At 37.2% G+C, this 16,995-nt stretch overlaps 1 non-coding gene across 1 annotated transcript; it reads right to left on the minus strand.

The window, feature by feature from the left end:
• Positions 1 to 3,276: 3,276 nt before the first annotated feature.
• On the minus strand, positions 3,277 to 3,383 carry LOC141644557 (small nucleolar RNA R71). The gene has a single exon (XR_012544170.1). It is a non-coding gene; the product is annotated as a small nucleolar RNA R71 (small nucleolar RNA).
• Between the last annotated feature and the right edge of the window lie 13,612 nt (positions 3,384 to 16,995).

Here is a 16,995-nt window from a genome sequence, read left to right on the forward strand (position 1 = left end):
CGACACGAAATTAATGGGTTAGGGCTGAGGCTTGATGACCCATTTATGTAAGTGGATCGACACGAACACAACACGATATTTAATTGGGTCGGGTTTGGGTTGGAGGGTTTGTGACCCATTTACATGTGACACGAACACGAACCCGACACGACCCGATCTGTTTGCTAGGTCTAATTATCAGCCAGGTATTATATTTTTAAAGTTCGGAAAAAAGTATATAAAAGTCATTAAGGAATAAGACAATCACCTTGGAATGCTTGTTTCATTACACACTGAGTGACAATGATGCATGGCAGATTCACTGGTTCCCTTACGACTTGATACAGAGTCTTGCACTATACCAGCATAGTCCACCAACATAATCATACCAGATTTGTGAGCATGGTGATATCCGTCATTAGCATTCTTGTTTTCGAGTGAAATGTTGTGTTCTAGATTTGTGAAATGTATTTTTAGTATAGATTTGTGAAATGTTAATGTTGACTAATGAGAAAGATTTTAGCGCGGTTTGCATAAGAAATTTATATTTATGGTTTTTTTTTACTTCTGTTAATTTGAGCGTGATTTCGAAGAATATTTTTTAGTACAATCTCGAGATTAGAAGAGATAATTCAGAAAGGTTGAATTATTGAAAAAATCTCTGCAAATTTTAGAAAAGATAAAAGTGTAACCGATTTTGTTATTAGATCTTACCTCATATATAGGAATCATTTTACAAATCTCACCCATGTAGAAATAATTCAGCATTTTCCATTATTAAATATTAATCATCATAATATACGAAGAATAATATATAACGTTGATGTGACCAATATTTGAGCATATTTAGTCCCCGAATTAGCCTCGTTCCTATGCTTTTTAGTGCATAATTGGGTCGTTTACTATCTTTAGTCCTTTGTTTTACATATTCTTTGAGGTTTTGTTCCCTTGGTAGGAGAGGGGTGCAAACCTTGCATTTTAATGGCAAAATGAAGCTAAATTGATCGAATCTAATGACCAAGCATCAAAGTGAAGACAAGACTAGAAGGCCTTTGTAAATAATGGGCAATGATGAAGACGATCCTTGCATCTCCGACAAAATCCTTGAGGATTGTTGGAAGAAGAAAAGAAGAAAAGAAGAAAAAGCTTGCTGAACTAGAATCCGGCCGTCGCAGCATCGGGACGCTCGTCCAACCTCCACAATCTGAGCGTCCCTCCATCCAATCCGCTCGCCCAACATCTCCACAATCCGAGCGTCCAACCCTCCAGTCCGCTCGTCCAACTCCCACAATCCGCTCGTCCCGACCCTTTGGCCGCTCGGATTGTCATCCAGTGCAGCACGCCTTCTCCTTATTCTACTCGGGATGCACAAATTTCTGAAAGACTAGCAAAAAAGAGACTCGCATCTTTCTTATAGAGTAGCATTTCCTCAACTTTTCTTGGGGGTCTTAATCGTCATTTAAGCCCTTAGTAACCCTAATTTATGTACCTAATCCCCACTATAAATACCTCATTGTACTAACTAGATTAGCATCAATCCTTAATATAGTTTATGTTCTTCTAATCTCTCTTTAATCTTGTAATCAACTTTTAATTAGGCATTAATACAAATCTCAATTCCTTAATTTCTCTCTTGTTCATCATTTATTTTGGCTAATTGAAGATTATTTGGAGTTTATTTGAAGGATTGACAACCTTCCAATCATTCATCAAGTACTTCTATTATTCTTTGCTTATTATTTTGGAATCATCATTAGATATAATTCTCTTAATCCCTTTTTAATTATTGTTAATCATCTTCATTTATTCATCATGTTTTGCTTTGTTAATATGATTGACAACCTTGTTAACATGTTAAACTTGATAATGAGTAAGTAGTTTCCTTAGCTAGGGTTAATGGGGAATTAGGGAAAACCAACATGGGGGATGATTCATGCTTAATCTAATATGTTCACATGATTTATTTGCTTGCTTGTTGTGATCTCAACTTATGCACATGTTATGTTTGATGAAATGCGAGCCTATGAATCCTTGCATTTTTTACCCATCACTTACCTTTTCAATGAGACTTGTAAGACATAAACCAACTCGAGTCTCATTAGACCATGCATATAGTTGAGTAGGGAGGATTAAGTCGACTTGTAGGTGTTGTACAATCTAATCGATTCGGCTCCGGGACCCAAACCTTCTTAGGATTGTAAGATATAAACCAACTCGATCCTATCACAATAATAATTGCTTGCTTATAATTTGAGAATATATTTGTATGATCAATTCCCATGAATCTCCTATGAACCCATGACACCCTAGTGCTTTTAATAAATTGTTTACATCTCATCTTAATCATCTTGCTTGTTCATTTACATTGTTATTTAGTTTAGTGATCTTCTTATCTCAACCCAAATTGTGACACCCTTAGACACCACTACTTGCAATCAAAAATTCTACATCAATACCCGTCCCTTGGGATCCGACCTTAATTACCTCTTTACTAATAGTAGAGTAGTTTGTGAAGTTATAAATATTTTTTTGGTCTAGGTGCTCCTAACGACAAGTAACCGAAAAATATAGTCCGACGAAAAATGGCGTCGTTGCCGGGGACGGTGTTAACTTGATTTGATTTTCTTTGATTGTTATTAGTTGTGTCTTTCTTTATCTTGGGGAAGCAAAATTCCTCAAGGTTTGTTCTAATTGTTTTCAAGTTGTTTGATATTTTGCATGTCTAGAAGATCACAAGGTAACTTATTACCCATTGATCACGAAATTGAGAGAACTTTGACAACCAATAGAAGACTTGCTAGAAATACTTTGAGAGGTATTGGTGAGGTTGTAGATATTCAACCAATTACTATTGAGTTCATCAACCCTTTTGCAAGAGAAGGTGAGGAGAACCCAACACAAAACCCACCACAAAATCAACCCACAATGCCTAAATTTTCATCACATTCCGTACCAACCGAGGAGAACCTACCCAATGGTACTCCCACACCACAACACTTGACCGTAAATTTCATTGCAAAATCCGAATTTATCCAATTAGTCGAAAGAAGCCAATTTGGGGGGATGCCAAGTGAAGACCCTCATTCACACATGGAGATTTTTTGTGACTATTATGATGCGATTTCACAAACCGGAGTGACTCAAGACCAAATTCGATGGGTCTTATTTCCTTTTTCTCTAATTGGTACCGCGAAACAATGGTTAAAAAGCCTTGATAAGGCTACTCTTATTATTGACTCTTGGAAGAAATTGGCTCTTGTTTTCTACAAAAAGTTTTACCCTCCGGAAAAGACTAACATGCTAAGAGCTCAAATCGCGGGTTTTAAGCAAAGGGACGAAGAATCTTTGTATGAAGCTTGGGAGCGATTCAAAGGAATTTGTCGCTCATGTCCTCATCATGGACTTAGCGAGTGGTTCTTGGTACAACAATTTTGGAATGGTCTTTATGAAGACTCTCGAAACATTCTCAACATGGGATCAAATGGTATGTTCACCGAAGTTGACGATAATCAAACTTGGAACAAGATTGAGGAAATGGCGGTCCATAACTCACAATATAGTAGACCTCGCAAGGCTACTAGAGGAGGAAAGCATGAAGTGGACTCTATTACTCAATTGGGTGCCAACTTAGTGCTCATATTGATACCATCAACTTGAAGTTTGAGAAGGCTATGGCTAAACTTGAAGAAGCCTCAAAATCACCAAAGCAACATGCTAATGCCATGGTGGCATCTTCATCAATTCCAAGTGGAATATGTGAGAATTGTCGAACTTTGGGACATGACCAAAGTGAATGTAGGGGAACAAGTGAGCAAGTGAATGCTTTTCAAGCATACAAGAGTGGTACACCTTATTCCAACTATTACAATGAAAACACCAAATTCCATCCAAATCTCTCATACAAAAGCTAAAATGTTCAAAACCCTCAACCAACATACACCCCACCTCCAATGAGAAACCAAAATCAAAGACCCTTTTACAACCAAAACCAAGGTTACCAAAATCAAACTCCATACAATCAACAAAATGACCAAGGTTTTGATGTTCAAAAAGCGGTCCTCCAAATGGAAAAGAACCAACAAGAGTCTTTCACTCAAATGCAAAAGGATAGCCAAGCAAAAGACATCACCATCAACAACATCCTAGCCCACACAAATATGTTGGAGACCCAAATGTCTCAATTAGTATCTTTAAGTTCAAAAAGACAAAAGGGGCAGTTACCACCCCAAGGTAATCCCCCAAGACAAGAATCGGTGAGTGCCATCCATTTGAGGAGTGGTACAAAGTATGAAGGGTCGAAGAAACCCGTTGATGAAGATGTTGTGAATGCTAGTGACAAGGAAAGAGTTGTTGAAAACTCTAGGGAAGAAGAACCCAACAATCAAGAAGTTTCAAAGAAGAATGAAGAAAAGGCCAAAGAGAATGAAGCCATTGTGATTAGACTTCCTTTTCCAAGTCGTCAAGCTAAGCCTAAGTTTGACGACCAACTTGGAAAATTCATGGAGATTGTGAAGAATTTAGAAGTCTTGATTCCATTCACGGAATTAATCAATCACGTTCCGGCCTATGCAAAGTATATGAAGGATATTCTTACAAAGAAGAAATCAATCTGGAAGCTTGAGACTATTGCTTTCACTAAAGTAAGTAGTGCTATTCTTCAATAGAGTTCACCTCCAAAGCTCAAGGATCCGGGAAGTTTCTCCATTCCATGCACTATTGGTGACACTACAATCAACAAAGCTTTATGTGACCTTGGGGCAAGTGTTAGTGTCATGCTATATTCGGTTAGCAAGAAGCTAGGAATGGGAGAACTCAAATGCACCAACGTCACGCTTCAAATGGCGGATAGATCAAGAAAGACACCTTTAAGGGTATGGGAAGATGTTCCCGTGAGAATTGGAAAATTCTTCATCCCGTTGGATTTCGTTATTGTTGACATGGAAGAAGACCCCAACATTCATATTATCTTAGGAAGACCATTCTTGCACACCGTGGGAGCGGTGATCGATGTGAAGCATGGAGAGCTCACCCTTGAAGTGGGAGATGAAACCATCACTTTCAATCTTGACAAGACTATGAGAGCTCCCCGATTGCATGAGCCATGTTTTATGGTTGATCACTATAGCCGGACAGATGATAGGAAGAAGTTGGAATTTCAATGGAAAAAGAAAGTGGATGATGCTCCATCAAAAGAGCAAGGAAATTGCAACAATGAGAGCTTGAAAAGCTCACCCATGACAAGTGAAGAAGAAGGCCTCATTGGCCAAAACAAGAAAGAAGGAGAGTTGTCTTTATCAACTCAAGACATTTTTAGTGATCAAGTGGACGAAGTATGCGGTCTTTAGGATGATGAGTTCGAAGGGATATTCAATCCCTATATTGATAATGTTATGACCCAAGACCATCATGGAGAACAACAAGTGCAAAGGTCTATTGAGGATCTTTATCATGATAATGAGCAAGCTTTCGACTACTTCTTCAAGGTGTTGAGTAACATCAACAACACCTTGAACATGCCCCCTTAACATCTCACATTGGATGAGAGTTTGGTGGAGTCCTCCCTAAACCACCATTTGTAAATATTCTAACTCCCTGACTTGCATTTCAATTATTGTATTGCATTCTTGTCATCTTTGGTTTTACATTTTTTATGCCTTAATCAAGATTTTCATCTTTTGAGAGAAGTGAGGGAGGGACTTATGAGTTTATTGATGTGTAGTGCTTTGCCTTAGTGTGGGGATAGCAATTGCCTAGGCTACTCATGCCTTTGTAGTGCCCCTACAATGAAGAACATGAGAATTGAAGAATGAATTGACACGGGTTACGAAGCACCCACGGATGGACCTGAATCCATGTGGTCAAGGAAGAATCCGAGCGGCCGAGGGACAATCCGCTCGTCCTGAAAGAACCCGAGCGTCCAAATCACAAGACGCTCGTCTTGTGAAGCTGCAGAAAATATATTTTGGGTCTGACTGAGAATCCGAGCGTGCAAGCCAGGAATCCGCTCGTCTCAGTCAGGGCGGTCGTCCAACAGGAAAGACGCTCGTCTTTTTACTGCTAAAATTTGGGATTTTTCACTGGAAAGGAATCCGAGCGTCCTAAGCCAAAGACGCTCGTCTCAACCAAGGAATCCGCTCGTCTTTCCTGCAATCCGCTCGTCCCATGGCGTCTTTACCTGAACCCAATTTTTGAAGAATCCAGCATCCCGACACTAGGTCCGCTCGTCTCCCTTTGCATTTCAAAAACCAACGGGTCTTTTTAAACCCTCCTTTCCCATTCATTTTCATTCTTTCAAAACACAAACACAAACACTACCCAAAACCCTCATCCTCTCCATCAACAAAAACCAAATTCCTCAACCAAAATCAACCAAATCAAATCCAAACTTCATCAAAACAAAAATTAATCACTCCTTTAGCATCAACAAGTGATCCAAACACCAAAATCTTCAAGTTTTGAACCGATTTTTGGGATACAAGGCAACTTTCATTTATCCTAAATCGATTTGGGCATTACTAGAAATTGAAGATTTCAATCTTTCATTGGTGTAACTAATCAAAGGAGTATGGCAAGAACAAAAGGTGAAAACAAGGCACCCTAAAAGAAGACCCTTTCTAAGAGGCAACAAGCCCTTCTTGATAAGCAAACATCAAAGGCATTGGTAGTCCATGAGACAAGATTGGAGATTCAAGAACAAAATCCTCCTATGGAAGCTACTACTTCTACCACTCCGGTCATTGAACAATTAGCCGACTATCCGGAGGTAATCTTCACTTCCGACTCCCATAGGAAGAAATTTATTTCCTTTGCTAAGAAAACTATCATGCCTACTAAGTTCATATGTGAAGATGCATTATCAAAATTAGATTTCCTTGAGCAAACTAAGACTTTTTTCGAGTCTATGGGGTTGAGTAAATTGTTTACAATGCAAGAATTGACATACTCCTCCCTCACTTTAGAGTTTTTGAGCTCTTTGAAAGTCAAAAAGGTGGAGACCCGAACTATTATTGAGTTTCGTCTTGAAAATGTTGATAGATGCTTATCTTATGACAAATTGGATAAGATATTTGGCCTTAGTGATAGTGCGAAATTTACAAAGATGCCTACCAAGTATGACCCCGCTCCTCTTTGGATGGCAATTTCCGGAAGGAAATTCACACGTTTTCATGATTGTCGTGCTCTCTTAGTCCACCATCCGGGCATTAGAGTATGGCATAAGGTCATTGGGAATATTTTGATAGCTAGAAATGGCACAAACCATCTTACCAAACTTGATTTTATCCTTCTTGAGTCGGCTTTGAACATTGGGAGAGAATTTACCAAGCCATACAATGCTTTACGGCTTTTGGTTGATCGATGGCTTAATGTTGATTGTGGCAAAGAAGGCACAGCCTTTATTGCCAATGGAGGATTAGTTACCTATTTGGCTAAGCATTTTAACCGGGATTTCAACATGAACAACACTTATGCACCGGTAAAAGGAGGTCATCTTATTGATTTGCCCACCATGATTCTAAAGTTTAAATGGGTCAAGAACGACACTCTTGACAACAAATTTGGGTGGTTGACAAATGAAGCTAGATCCTTCACTTTGTAACACCCCGTAATTTCGAACCATTATTATTTTGCGGAAGTAATTTATTAATCAAGTAAAATTTGATATTAATGTATTTGAAGTAATAATAATTCAAAGAAATATAATTTTATTATATTTTGAAGAAAAGTATTTATTTTGATAGTTTCGAAACGTTTAAAAATAGTTTAAACCGTGTAAAAACTTTTTATTTCGAAATAAGGGCATATCGGGGAAAAATGACAACTCTTTTGAAAATTGGGCAAACGATTTTGGAAATGGATCATATGAATACTCAATTTTCTTGTAATCTCGTATTTAAAAACTTTGGACTTGTCGGAATTTGCATTTGACAAACGGTTTTAATTATTGTCGAAACGAGCCAAAACCGACTCATAAAATCCCGTCATCCCGCTCCCTTCTTTTCCTTTTCCGCGGCACCCCTCTCCCCCTTCCTTTCTTTCTGATTTTTCTTACCAAACTCCATCTCCTTGAACATTCTAAATTGTTCTAAGCCAAAAACCACCATTTTTATACAAAATCCAAGCTAATTTCACCATAACTCACTCGTTTCTAGTCCGATTTTCACAAATTTATATTTTCGGAATCCTCTCTTTGAGATCTACATCCTTGTATGTTTTAATTTCAGTTTACATTAAGTCAATTTAAGACGATTTTGGCATAATTTCGGTTTTTGTACTTATTATTGTGTTTTTATTGTTTATTTAGGTGAAGATTTGGAAGACGAGTTTGGGGACTCGTATATTGTTGAAGATAGTGGTTAGTTGGCAGATTAGGGTTTGGGTTCAAGGTGCTAGTTGCTCATTTTGTTGTTAAAGGTAACATATTTCGAGTTACTCGACGAATAATCGTCACATTCTTTGCTTTTTGTATGATTTTGGTGATTTTTATTTGAGTAGTTTATGTCACATGATAATATGGGTTAAATGCATGTCTTTTGTTAGATTAAGTTAACATATTAGTATAGGAATGATTAATTGATGCTTCAGACGATGTTAAACTGAACAAAAATGGAGAAATGGAGGGTTGGGAGTGGCGGCCAATAGAGCCCAAAGAGTTCCGTGCAGCCCACTACGGTGGCCCGGTCGGCCCGTTGCTTGTTTCGCGATTTTTCATGCATTATTTGTCATTTCGGGTTTAATAATGTTATAATTAGTATAAGTAACAAATGGGTAATCTTTTGAAATGAATCATATTAGTAGTAAAAATTATGTTGATGGTAAAAATTATGTTTATTTTGGTAGTTGACACATGTTAGAATAGGTTATAAAATGAAATTGTAATGAATAGGCTCAAAATGAATTTTATAGCGATAATTGTAATGTTTGGATGATTATGCCGAAAATCGAGCCTTGGTCCCTTTGATCAATCGATGTCGATCAATTGTGTGATTGGTCACCGCAATTTAACCCGCACTGTCCGCAGGTCAGGTTGCGGGTAAAAATTCGGTTGGATGAAATTTTATATGAATTGGATAATCGGCCTTTTTCTTGTTTTAGGCCATTTATTAAGTCTTAGTTCACATGTGTTGTTGGTTGAATTTAATAGTTTCTTATATTGTAGAAACGGCCCTAGATTCCCTGAAACCTTTAATATTGTTAATATTGCTAGAAATGGTATTGATATTAAATACTTTTTGCAGGTTGTTGTGTTTGTCATAGATAGGTCTTTATAGTCTTTGACGAGTATATGTTCACTGCTTAATAGCCTCTGTGTTCCTGACTTGGTGGGATTATATCCAAGTTGGGGCATGACCTCGTTACTTATTTTGATAGTAAGTGGTCAGCTTAAGTACTAGCCAACCCTTTGGTGGACTCCTTAGGGTACTCACTTTGTTTTAGAAAAATTGTGGGTCTTGGGTGCGGTGGTGTGTATCCGCATGTCTAGGTCTGCGCAGATTTTAGGCTAGGGTTGTGTTGTGTCTTGGCCATGTTTTGATAGAACCTCTGAGCCAAGATACCGGTTCGATTACCTTCCCTACCTCGTGGTATAGACTCGGGTTACAGAGTGACTATTGACCGTACTAAGAACTTATGCCTGTCTTTGATATATTGCCCTTTCTTGTATGGTGATTTTATGAATTGTAATAGGTGAGATGTAAGCCGGTTACAATTGATAAAGTTTGGATTACTGCTTGTTATATGTTTCACATGATAGTTTAATTTGGTCAGTTTAGTGTTCATATGTTAGAATACTTGATAACTAGATTATTTATGGTGTTGGTTACATGTTACATTACATGTTACATTAAATATGACATTTCGTGGCTGGGAGGACTCGAAGTTACTCCCCACTGAATTTTGGCTTTCGTGTTTGTATAAAATGCGATTGACAGGTTGAAGATGATTAAATGGGGTACACAGGCGAGCTAGTGAGCAAAAGAACCTTGGACTTAGTTTAGTTATATTTTGTAGAACCCTTTAAACTTTTGGTTGTGTATATATTTTGAAGGGACATATGTCTCCCTCTTCTATTTTGGTTTGTATCACTATATCCCCGCGTCTTTAGTTATGTTATGTAAATTAGTTTGTTAGCATTTGCAGGTTTTGGGCACTCTTAAGTTGGAAATGTTTGTGAAGGGTTTAGGAAAGTTTTAAAAATTACAAGTTTTATCTAGTTGAACCAATTACAAACATATCCTGTCAGTTTTTCTGTAGAATTTACGTATTTATTTAACGCTATATATAAGGGTGTCACAGTTGGTATCAGAGCTTGTTGCTCCCGACGCACGTTTGTGCACCCCACTTAAAATCACTTGACCTTTAAATAATAAACTTGAGAGATGGGTAGGATGGGTAGATTTAGGATTTTATGTGGTAGTCTGTTTGTGATTGCTATTTGTTAGGTTCTAACCAATGTTCTCTTTTGCAAGATGGCTCTCCAAGAAATGTAGATAATACAATCTTACAAGCTAGGTTTGTTGATGGTTGGTTATTAATTTTGGTGCCGTTAAAGATTGGTTATGCCAAATGAAGAATGCTTCCACTTTCTCGATATTTCTTTCCGTATTTAGTATATCTTACCTTAATCTTCCAATCTCGTTGTTTATTCGTCTTTCTAATTCCTCTTCTCTCGCCTTGGTAACTACTCTTCTATTCTTTCTCCCGTTTCATCCATGGTTCGTTTTCTTCTTATAATAAGAGTCCTTGCGGACACTTTCCTTTTATTCCGCAGGATAGTCCCCTTGTTCAAGAGAACCCGGTTTTGAGAGAATGTATCATTGGAGGGCGTGAACGAGTTGAGAAATTGATTGTTTAAGGTTTGAGTTGTATAGGAGAATATAACTTGGGATCCTTTGGTTAGTCTTGTTAGTTGTGCTTGATATGAGAGCCTAGTGAGTTGAGAAACACCTTGGGATTTATGTCTATTGAGAGCTTGTTTGTTATAGATGTTTGAGCATGGATACTACCTTAGCACATAAGATGGAATGAACCTAAGCTACTTCATTTGAGAGTCTCGATATTTCTTGTGGAGAATTAAAGGAATGATAGTTAGCCCTAATCCTTGTAGGCCTTGAAAGGAATACAATAGGACGTTGACGTTGCTTAATGGATTGGTATCGTACTTTGGAATTAGTTAGTTTGTTAAACCTTTTGAGTTGACCAAATCTAGTATAGAGTAGCCCTTGTTGACCTTTCGAAATTTGAGAACACGTGGTTGACCTTATTAATCATATCTGAATTTGGGAATTTTGGTGGAATGTTGTTCGATGTAGTTCGTAAGTTCAAAGATGTGATTCTAATTTATGGTATCGGAGACAAGAAGTATTAAGTGGTGAGATAATGGAGTAAACAAGCCATGGTACTTGGGGATGACATAGTAAGTGAAGTTCAATGACGAGAATTGTAAAGGAGATACTTTGGGACTTGGATGGTAACAAATGAATTTGTGTGGTGAATTGATTTTGGCTCTTAGAACCAATTGAGTTGAGGAATACCTACCATTGTGGAGTCCTTGTTAGTCCTATAATTTGGTAGACTTTTGGGGCTTTGTTGAGCACCTTAGTGATGTAACCTTATCATATCGATCATAAGCTTTGATGAGTGTTTGGTAAGCGGTAACCCTTTCATTGTGCCGCTTCTATTCTCCTTTCCTTCTCTTTAACGTTCGTTGAACCTTGTTTTTATGCCAAATTTTACGTATCTTCTTCTTGCCCGAGATATCTTCTTAACTCGAATACCTCTTATTTTTGTCAACCGTTATCTTTACGGACCGACTCCTTAGTTTCCTAACTTGTCAGATTCATGCACCCTTCGGAAATGTTTTACCGTTTCTCTATTCCGTTATCACTCCTTATCTCCTTAGTACAGTTGGTACCTTGTTGACCATGTTTACAGAGTTAGTGAGATGTGATTTGAGGATATAGGATTGACTAAGTAGTCGAGTTTGTAATTGGCTTCCATAATCACTTTGGATATGAGGGTTTGATAATGTATATGTTACCACATGAGAAATGTTAAATGTGGGATTATTAGTTGGTTTTAGTGAGTGATATTGATTACTACTTGAAGTATGGTATGAGAGTGAGAGTAAGCTACATTGTTGGGAAGTCTTAGCACTTGTGTTGGTAACTAGAAAGGGTAATGGTATGGTTGACACCAATTGTTAGGTTAAAGAACATAGTTTCAATTTATGGTTTTAGGAACTTTGAGGTGATATAGTGTTGTTACTATTAAGACCTTGTTCCTTGGGAATTTGATGGTAAGTAAGTTTTAGGGTGTCAAATTTGAAAGAATATTCCTTGAGATGTTGATGACCAAAATGGATTGGTAATGTGATTAGGTATTAGTTGGCTCTTGAGAGTTCTTGAGTTGAGAGTGACTTAGTATTGAGAAGAATTTGTTAACCCTATAGTTTTATAGACATTGAGGTCGCATTGAGTACTTGTGATGATGGAATGATGTTGTAGCTGAGTGTAGTTCCGCTTTTGGGAATCCTTAATAAGTAAAAGGAATAGAGAAACTTGAGATCCTATCGATTTTTTTTTTTTTTTTTTTTGGATTTTAGGGTTGGTATGTTACTACCTTGTTTTGAAATGAGAACCTTGTGGAATATTTGAGGAACCTTCTCTTGGAGTTTAGAGCTTGGTATTGGGATTCTTGATTGAAGGTTTACTTTTTGAGGAACCCATAGGTTAAACTAGTTGGATACGAATATAGCTTTGTTGGAAGCCTTGACCTTAGGCTTGTGAAAGTTGTTTCTGGATGTTTGAGGATTTGGAGCGATGAGATCACACTTATAGTGGAGTACCTTGTTTCAGGGAATAGATTAGGATGAGGTAACATAAGCGATTGAGGAAACCCTTGGGAGTGATGTGGTTATGAGTTTTGTTGTTAGGAAGTTTTTGGAACCGTTTTGAGTGATGTTGTTGTTTAAGATGAAGGTGTCTGGCGTTTCCTTGTTGTCCAATTTCCCTTCTTCCTTGATCATGAGCGTTACCGCTCATACCTCTCTTCCTTACTTTATCATACTCCTCTCATAAGTTTGATGTTGGTAACCTATGAAACTCCACCTTTGACACCCTTTTAGGTTCGACTTCAATTCCTACCCCATGAAATTCATCATAGCTCTTTTGATTAGTTAAGCTTGAATCCGTTTAACATGCTTTGTTTTTATGCTATCTAAGTTACTTTCCTTTTTGTACAACTTCTAAATTTTCAAGCTACCAGTTTCGATTCATTCATAAAGGTTTATGTCACTTCTGCAACCTAACCTATTTTTGAAGACTTGAAAAAGAAAATTTGAGTAGATTACCTTTCTCTTATTTTGATTTTAACGTTGATCGGATGTTAGAACTAGTTATTGGAAAAGTTTGATAACTTGTTCTACGCTTGTCGGCGAATAGTTTTTGTTTTAAATTTGTCTCTGACTTGGAAAGTTAGCGTTCTTGTGTGCACGACAAGAGCAATTCCGTTCCATGAATGAGACTTACATTCTTGAAAACTCTTCATTAATGTTTTGAAGGTATTTTGGTTTTTGATTTATACAAATGATTTGCCTTTTTACCTTATCTTTGATATGAAATGTGGATGTTCTTGTCTGATCAACAAGAGTATCACCGTTTCATTGAAAAGATACCTATATTTTTCTTATGATTATATTATTAAGATGTTGTATACTATAATTTCTCCTTCTAAGTTTCGAGGACGAAACTTTTTAAAAGGAGGGGTGATTGTAACACCCCGTAATTTCGAACCATTATTATTTTGCGGAAGTAATTTATTAATCAAGTAAAATTTGATATTAATGTATTTGAAGTAATAATAATTCAAAGAAATATAATTTTATTATATTTTGAAGAAAAGTATTTATTTTGATAGTTTCGAAACGTTTAAAAATAGTTTAAACCGTGTAAAAACTTTTTATTTCGAAATAAGGGCATATCGGGGAAAAATGACAACTCTTTTGAAAATTGGGCAAACGATTTTGGAAATGGGTCATATGAATACTCAATTTTCTTGTAATCTCGTGTTTAAGAACTTTGGACTTGTCGGAATTTGCATTTGACAAACGGTTTTAATTATTGTCGAAACGAGCCAAAACCGACTCATAAAATCCCGTCATCCCGCTCCCTTCTTTTCCTTTTCCGCGGCACCCCTCTCCCCCTTCCTTTCTTTCTGATTTTTCTTACCAAACTCCATCTCCTTGAACATTCTAAATTGTTCTAAGCCAAAAACCACCATTTTTATACAAAATCCAAGCTAATTTCACCATAACTCACTCGTTTCTAGTCCGATTTTCACAAAATTTATATTTTCGGAATCCTCTCTTCGAGATCTACATCCTTGTATGTTTTAATTTCAGTTTTCATTAAGTCAATTTAAGACGATTTTGGCATAATTTCGGTTTTTGTACTTATTATTGTGTTTTTATTGTTTATTTAGGTGAAGATTTGGAAGACGAGTTTGGGGACTCGTATATTGTTGAAGATAGTGGTTAGTTGGCAGATTAGGGTTTGGGTTCAAGGTGCTAGTTGCTAATTTTGTTGTTAAAGGTAACATATTTCGAGTTACTCGACGAATAATCGTCACATTCTTTGCTTTTTGTATGATTTTGGTGATTTTTATTTGAGTAGTTTATGTCACATGATAATATGGGTTAAATGCATGTCTTTTGTTAGATTAAGTTAACATATTAGTATAGGAATGATTAATTGATGCTTCAGACGATGTTAAACTGAACAAAAATGGAGAAATGGAGGGTTGGGAGTGGCGGCCAGCATGCCCAGCAGGCCCGGCAGGCCCGTGCAGGCCCACGGCTGGCCCGGGTCAGCCCGTTGCTTGTTTCGCGATTTTTCATGCATTATTTGTCATTTCGGGTTTAATAATGTTATAATTAGTATAAGTAACAAATGGGTAATCTTTTGAAATGAATCATATTAGTAGTAAAAATTATGTTGATGGTAAAAATTATGTTTATTTTGGTAGTTGACACATGTTAGAATAGGTTATAAAATGAAATTGTAATGAATAGGCTCAAAATGAATTTTATAGCGATAATTGTAATGTTTGGATGATTATGCCGAAAAATCGAGCCTTGGTCCCTTTGATCAATCGATGTCGATCAATTGTGTGATTGGTCACCGCAATTTAACCCGCACTGTCCGCAGAGTCAGGGTTGCGGGTAAAAATTCGGTTGGATGAAATTTTATATGAATTGGATAATCGGCCTTTTTCTTGTTTTAGGCCATTTATTAAGTCTTAGTTCACATGTGTTGTTGGTTGAATTTAATAGTTTCTTATATTGTAGAAACGGCCCTAGATTCCCTGAAACCTTTAATATTGTTAATATTGCTAGAAATGGTATTGATATTAAATACTTTTTGCAGGTTGTTGTGTTTGTCATAGATAGGTCTTTATAGTCTTTGACGAGTATATGTTCACTGCTTAATAGCCTCTGTGTTCCTGACTTGGTGGGATTATATCCAAGTTGGGGCATGACCTCGTTACTTATTTTGATAGTAAGTGGTAAGCTTAAGTACTAGCCAACCCTTTGGTGGACTCCTTAGGGTACTCACTTTGTTTTAGAAAAATTGTGGGTCTTGGGTGCGGTGGTGTGTATCCGCATGTCTAGGTCTCAAGTGATTTTAGGCTAGGGTTGTGTTGTGTCTTGGCCATGTTTTGATAGAACCTCGAGCCAAGATACCGGTTCGATTACCTTCCCTACCTCGTGGTATAGACTCGGGTTCTGAGTGACTATTGACCGTACTAAGAACTTATGCCTGTCTTTGATATATTGCCCTTTCTTGTATGGTGATTTTATGAATTGTAATAGGTGAGATGTAAGCCGGTTACAATTGATAAAGTTTGATTATCGCTTGTTATATGTTTCACATGATAGTTTAATTTGGTCAGTTTAGTGTTCATATGTTAGAATACTTGATAACTAGATTATTTATGGTGTTGGTTACATGTTACATTACATGTTACATTAAATATGACATTTCGTGGCTGGGAGGACTCGAAGTTACTCCCCACTGAATTTTGGCTTTCGTGTTTGTATAAAATGCGATTGACAGGTTGAAGATGATTAAATGGGGTACACAGGCGAGCTAGTGAGCAAAAGAACCTTGGACTTAGTTTAGTTATATTTTGTAGAACCCTTTAAACTTTTGGTTGTGTATATATTTTGAAGGGACATATGTCTCCCTCTTCTATTTTGGTTTGTATCACTATATCCCCGCGTCTTTAGTTATGTTATGTAAATTAGTTTGTTAGCATTTGCAGGTTTTGGGCACTCTTAAGTTGGAAATGTTTGTGAAGGGTTTAGGAAAGTTTTAAAAATTACAAGTTTTATCTAGTTGAACCAATTACAAACATATCCTGTCAGTTTTTCTGTAGAATTTACGTATTTATTTAACGCTATATATAAGGGTGTCACACACTTTGCCTAGCAAAATTTGCCGATTGAATGTTCATAGACCGAACTACCTTCTCCCACTCTCCGAAGAGACCGAGTACATCATTCAACACCAAGGGGAAGAAGTTGTCGAGCCCTCCTCCTCTATTATTACCCCACCTTATCCATTTGAATACCACAAGTTCAATCCCGAAAATGTCAAGGCGGGAAATAATTACTTGACTCTACTAATGAAGGAAATGCATAAACAAGCTCATAATGATAGAGTTGATGCTTACAAGGCCCAATATCTGCCCCTCCTATATCTTGCTAGGTAAGGACTTCTCGATCCATCTTGTCCTTTGCCTAGTTGGACAGATAGGGAGGTATTCTTTCCTAACACTTCTAGTGGTGGTAGACCGGGTGGAGAGGAGATGGTTGTTGATGAGAGTGATGACCAAGAAGGTGAAGATGAAGAAGTTCAAGAAGAAGAGGAAAGTGAGGAAGAACAATAAAGTGAAAGTGAGAGTGGACATGACTCCACATCCATGGAGGTTGATGATGCCTCAAGTGAAAAAGATGAT

This window comes from Silene latifolia, chromosome 2, assembly GCF_048544455.1.
Source record: "Silene latifolia isolate original U9 population chromosome 2, ASM4854445v1, whole genome shotgun sequence".
Lineage (NCBI taxonomy): Eukaryota > Viridiplantae > Streptophyta > Magnoliopsida > Caryophyllales > Caryophyllaceae > Silene > Silene latifolia.